Source organism: Etheostoma cragini, chromosome 11, assembly GCF_013103735.1.
Source record: "Etheostoma cragini isolate CJK2018 chromosome 11, CSU_Ecrag_1.0, whole genome shotgun sequence".
Taxonomy (NCBI): domain Eukaryota; kingdom Metazoa; phylum Chordata; class Actinopteri; order Perciformes; family Percidae; genus Etheostoma; species Etheostoma cragini.
In genome coordinates this window covers 21,287,864-21,294,009 of record NC_048417.1, presented here as the reverse complement: position 1 = coordinate 21,294,009, position 6,146 = coordinate 21,287,864, and the positions used below count along the sequence as shown (strand labels likewise).

General features: G+C 39.6%; 1 long non-coding RNA gene across 1 annotated transcript in view; it reads left to right on the top strand.

The window, feature by feature from the left end:
• The window catches only part of LOC117953531, a 96,649-nt gene that overhangs the window by 27,760 nt on the left and 62,743 nt on the right, over positions 1–6,146 (top strand). The gene's annotated exons all lie outside the window — the stretch shown is intronic.

The following is a 6,146-nucleotide window of genomic DNA, read 5'->3' as shown; positions in this document are numbered from 1 at the left end:
GGACAAATGCAGAGAGATTTAGGGGGATGGGGGTGAAAGAGATGAGTAAAAGATTCATTGTGAGGTCATCTCAATGTTTATCCACCCACGATAATGATGTAGGCCAATGAGTGTTTCTCATGGCAAGGCAAGTGTTGTTTCAGAATGTTGCAATGATGACAGGTTCCTCAAGGAAAGTGCTCATATTTTCTCATCCCATATGTTTCTCAAGGAGGAAACTGACTTTGCCAGATGACATTTTAAAATAAAACCAGCTTAGCTTTATCTGCAGAGCAATTTATCTGTCTTAACACTCACCTTAACTCATGTTCAAGGAACAACCGTGTGCATGGCAAGTTCCACATCCAAATGTGTCTGTTCTGAGGTAAATGTCCCTTAAGGATCTGGAGGCAAGCTGTGTCTAAAAGGTGGAGATGCAATGTAATGCATAAAATAAACTCTCTTCTAATCTAATCTAATCTCTTAGCACTAGCAGCCTAGTTGGGTGGCCTGTGGAACCTAGGCAGCAGCTGAGCCATCACCTCCAGGGCCTGCATTAACTCATAAAGATCACTGTCTCTTTCAAACACACCATGTTCATGCGGATGTGTGCAAATGTAAGGATGTGCGTGGCTCTATCTTGAGAACATGATAAATGATACTTTTAGTGCGTATTTCATCTGTAAAAGGGGTAAGATTGCTTCCTTTCACGTTAAACGTGTGTTTATGTGTGCGTGTGTGTGTGTGTGTCTTTGTGTGTCTCTCCCCCTCCTATAATTACAGCCACTGGTATCAGATGAAACCCCACACAGAGTTGATCTCGAGATGTGCCCTTTGTGTAAGCAACATCTCACTAGATTGATGGAGAATTGGAGGAGTTCACACAAATGGAGGAGCATTATAGTGTCAGGTTACCTCCAGTTCTCTCTCTGTCTCTTTCTCCATCTTTATCTATCTCTCAGTCTTTCCCTCCTTTCTCTTTTCCTCCATTCATTAATAATTTCCCCTCCCTTGTCGTTCATTTCTCTACTAGCCCACTCATTTCTCATTTTAATCTCATCTCTCCTTCCAATGTTTCACATTTCTCCTTGTTTTTTGCAAGTGAAAACTCTTGCACACACACACACACACACACACACACACACACACACACACACACACACACACACACACACACACAGACACAAACACACACACACACACACACACACACACACAGACACACACACACACACACACACACAGAAAGGAAATGCATGGTAAATAAAAGCAGCAGACCACCTACTCCACTGTAGGGGATCAGAAATAGGAGGACTCTACTTAGCTGACTGATCTACGGAAATGACTGTCTGCGGCGTAACACTATAGATCCATTTACAGTGGCAACCCTTCATCAATGCTTTGTGTGAGGGTGCATTTGTGTGAGTGTAAGCACTTAACAGTCATTGTATGTGGAGACAAAACTCATCTTTAGTTAGGACAATGCTGCATTCCTCAGGCGCTTTTACCCTCTTAGAGGGACACATGGAAAAATACACCCGTTCTAACACTACTGTAGACACACACAAACACACACACACACACAAACTGACAGCCACATGCAGCCACATGCACACAGATGTCGACAGGCAACCACATTTATACCAATGCTCTAATAAATCTATCTCCTCACTTGTCTATTTTCTCTGGCTTTGCCCATGCAGCACTGAATGCCTGCACAGTTAAAAGACGGAGGGAGAGGACAGGACAGGAAAGGAGACAAGGAGAGGTTTTTGAAGTTCCTTTATTCGACTATTCTTTGAGAAAAATCACAATCACAAAAATCCAAAACAAGTCAAGAAAAGAAAATCCTACATCCCAAAAAACTTATCAAACAAATAAAGCTGTGCTTTCTTAATCAAAAATTAACCACTAACTCTCCATCCTTTCCCACAGGGCACAATCCCCCCCCCCCCCCCCCTCACACACACACACACCTCCACAGCCCACAAACCAGCAAGAAACAAGGAGAGGACAGCAGAAAAGAGGAGAGGAAAGGAACCAAGAGGAGAGGAGATGAGGAAAGTGGAGAGGAGACAAAGGAAGTACAGGAGAGAAAAGGAGAGTAAAGAGTTGAGAAAAGTGAAGAGACGAAAGAGATATGAAGGGCGTAAAGAAGAGGAGAGGAAAGGAGACATCATGGGTGGTGATGGTGCAGTGGATATGACATACAGCATGCCTTTGGTGTGGGAGACCTGGGTTTGAATCCCGCTGCGATACATCAACCAATGTGTCCATGAGCAAGACACTTAACCCCTGGTTGCTCCAGAGGTGTGCTACCTCTGTCAAAAATAACAATTGTAAGTCGGTTTGGATAAAAGTGTCAGCTAAATGACAATGTAATGAGACAAGAGGAGAGGAAATGAGACCAGGAGAGAAGAGGATAGGGGAGGGAAGGAGACAAGAGGAGATGAGATGAGAAAAAACAATGTGGAGATGAGACGAGAGGAAAGGACACAAGAGGAGGAGAGGAGAGGAGCTACAGAAGAGCGAGAAGTGGACGAGTGCCCCATGGCCTTTTTCTCTTCTTTGGCCTACCTCTCCATGTCTTAAATACAACTGTTGGCCCGACTCTGCTACACACCACCGTGCACCAAATTCCTGGAAATATGAACTTGTGTCAACTTGCACAGCTCAAACTAATACAGGCCAACTCTTCTTTTTTTTCTTTTTTTTTTAACAGCATAAATACCTCAAAACAACACCTCTTTTTGCCGAGTGGTAAAAAAAAACCCTAATGGAAGCAGAGGTGCGGAAAGGCTATAGTTTGATGAAAATCATCACTGAAGTGAAAATCAACCATATGCCTGTGTTGAATAAATGACACACCCACACAACGTCTGGAAGAACTCCGGAAGGAAAAAGTGATATAAGATGTTGTAAATGTTTAATGTTTGTAATAATTTTGGCAGGTTGTGCTTTGTGCTGCTTTGTCCTTGCAGCTTATAGTAAGTGATGTGGAATATTTCTGTCATGATTGGGCTCAAAGCCATGTTTAAAGTTCTTACTGACATATAAACCTTGCATCTCTACAGAGATAATATATGATAACAAAAATAGTTTTTCCTCTGTTTGTCTTGCATACCTGATACTTACCATCACACAATTTCATGTGCACCTGGATATGCAAACATAACAAATTTCTGCAAATTAAAATGCAAAATTATTGTTGTATGCAAAATTCATCACTGGTATATTATGATGAGGACTGTCTCATAATCTCACATCTCATATGATTTACTGCACATGTCAAGAATGAGATTAACTAAAAGATTGAATGTTTTACTTTTTATTCGAATAGTGTTTTGATTGTGAGTTGTAGTTTTATGCTAAATGAAAATGCAACATAACATTCAGATATGAAATGATTTCTGAATACAAAAATGAAGAGCAAAACGAAATGTGAAACAAACATGACAAAATGTCTTTAAATAAGTGACAAGTGGATGGAAAGTTGTATTTGGATTTGTGACATGACTATTTCCATTTCGTCAAAAATGTGATTACATGCTTCTCCCTTTGGCTCCCTTCTGCTGCATTCTGTTGTTTTCCACCAAACCTCGTTAGAACATCGTCCAAAAGTACTTGGAATGTGCTTAATTTTACATTTTACTTAGCATGGCTGTCGGAGATACCTTGAATCTCCATATTTTGTCCTTTTACATTGATTTTCAAATTAGCCCTTTTTAATTTTCTAAAAAGCTGTTTTAGACTTATATATAGGCTCACGTCACTCAACAGGTGGGATAAAGAAGTACACACAATCAGACATCACTGTAACAGTAGTGGGACTTTGTCTTGAGACATTCCTGTATTCCCATTAAAGGATAGTTACAGAAGGTGTAGCTATAAATTGTTCTTAGAGCCCAAAAATGATGTAGCCATCATATTATGTGACTACCGTAGCTCCATTATTTCTGTTATTACCACTATCTACTAATTACCACTATCCTGATGCCTTACAGTAGATTAAAACAACCAAAATAACAACAACAATAAAACAATAAAAGCATGTCATCATGATAACCATTTATATAAATCAGTGGGGATTCACCATCCTTGTTGATAGCATTCAATTGATTTTTATTTTTGGGTAGGGGGGGCTTTGTAGGCCTTTATTTCCATAGGACAGATGAAGACATGAAAGGGGAGAGAGAGGAGGAATGAGATGCAGCAAAGGGCCGCAGGTCGCAGTCAAGCCTGATGTGTCAACCCCTATATATGTGCGCCTGTTCTACCAACTGAGCTAACCCGGCCACTTGTTGATCTCATTCTAATATTAAATACATATGTGCTGTTAATAGAACTACTATCAGTTGCTTGATTGCTGCAATAGTGATCATATTACTATCATCCCAATATGTAGCCACTGGTTGCTGTGTTATTGGATTGACAAGACCGCAGTCTTCCAAATGCAAAAAATGAATCTGTGGGGCCTTGTTCGTTTGAACGAATAGATTGAACGCTTGAAATATTGATTTCTTTCTTAAAAATGCCTTTAATGAATATTTCAAAAGCAATGAGCAAGTCTCATAAATGTAAGGATTACTGTCCTGAAAATGTACTTTACCGGTATACCAGTGTGGATGATGGATAGTTCACTTCGGAATCAAAACTGCAGCTGGTCTATTTGAAAAAGTAACTAAACAAAACTGTATACACATTAATTACATAAAGGGTTTGGGAGATATTGCCCATATTACAGCCATCCTAAAACCTGCCACTACTCCAGGTAGTTACTTAATTTTGGGCCTTCAAAAAGCTGTCATCCAACAGATACTGAAAGTAACTCTGTAACAGCCAGATCTGAATCACGATAGCTTCCTGAAACACAAACATCACCAGCTGTGAGGTCAAAACAAGATCATTCAGAATCTTAAATGTAGGATAATATCCCGGAACAGAACAAGTGGAGGCAATGCATTATTATAGTTTAGTATACTCATTGTACTGTACATTGTCTGGTAATAAAACATAAGTGTAAATGAGACGAGATGACAGGTTTATGGGTAACATACTTCCTCTGAAAACGAACAAATGATCTTGTCTGCCTCACACAGAGACTTAGAGTCAAAGAGCAGTGTGCTTTTAATAACCAACATAATGCACTTGAACATCAGACAGCGACTTAAAGATACATGAAAGCTACTGTCAACTGAAGGATACGCTGATAACTGGCCAACCTGCACAAACACATACTCAACACTTTCTCTCACACACATTCACACACACACACACACACACACACACTATACAAATACAGTATCAAACCAAAGCTAACATCCAAAGTGCATTATTACATTAGCCCTGTATATCATAACAGATAAACAAAATACATTATATACATTTTCTTGATACCAAACAATGTCACATAAGGAAAGGTTTGTCTTTTGGTTAAATAGAAACAGACCATCTATTGAGGAAGTGCATGGCAGCCATCGTATCCAAAGTGCTTCTGAGGGAGATGGAAGTGAGTAGTCTTGTCATCATATCTTTATATAAATAACAGTCTTTGCTGGCAGGCCAAGTCCACACCTGCAGAACATGGTGCTGACAGCATTCTTCAATTGTGATACAATTTCCCTTTTTTGTATATTTTTCATGCAGTTGCAGAAAAAATTAAAGTCAAGACCATCATGTTTTTGTATTTGATGTGTGATATTGACTCACAGGCTATGCTGTAAGAGACAGGTTGATCTAGAAAAGATATGGGGTAAAATGATGCTCTTATTTTTGCTAATTATTAATCAAGAATTTGGGGCCATAGTAAGATCCTTAATCTTTCAATGATCCTACAGCACATCGTAAATAGAAAACAATGCCTTTTGAAAAACTTAAAATAGCAGATAAAACAACATCCTTATAGGCTCAAAAGGTTTCATGATAGTAAGTGGTGCCCTTCTAGATTAGCAGGCAGTTTGTACTGTTGGTCATTCACTAATCCCCTCCCACAAACAGCAACTGTCCAATCAGAGCCTAGAAACCGTAACAGAACATGGCAGGTCTGTTAAACTTTTTCTCCACATGCTGAAGTGACAGTAGGACGCAATAACCTAATGCAGCTACGTCCAAGCCCAAGGATAATTTACTTAGGGAACTTTTCCTGTTAATAAAACAAGTCAGTTTGA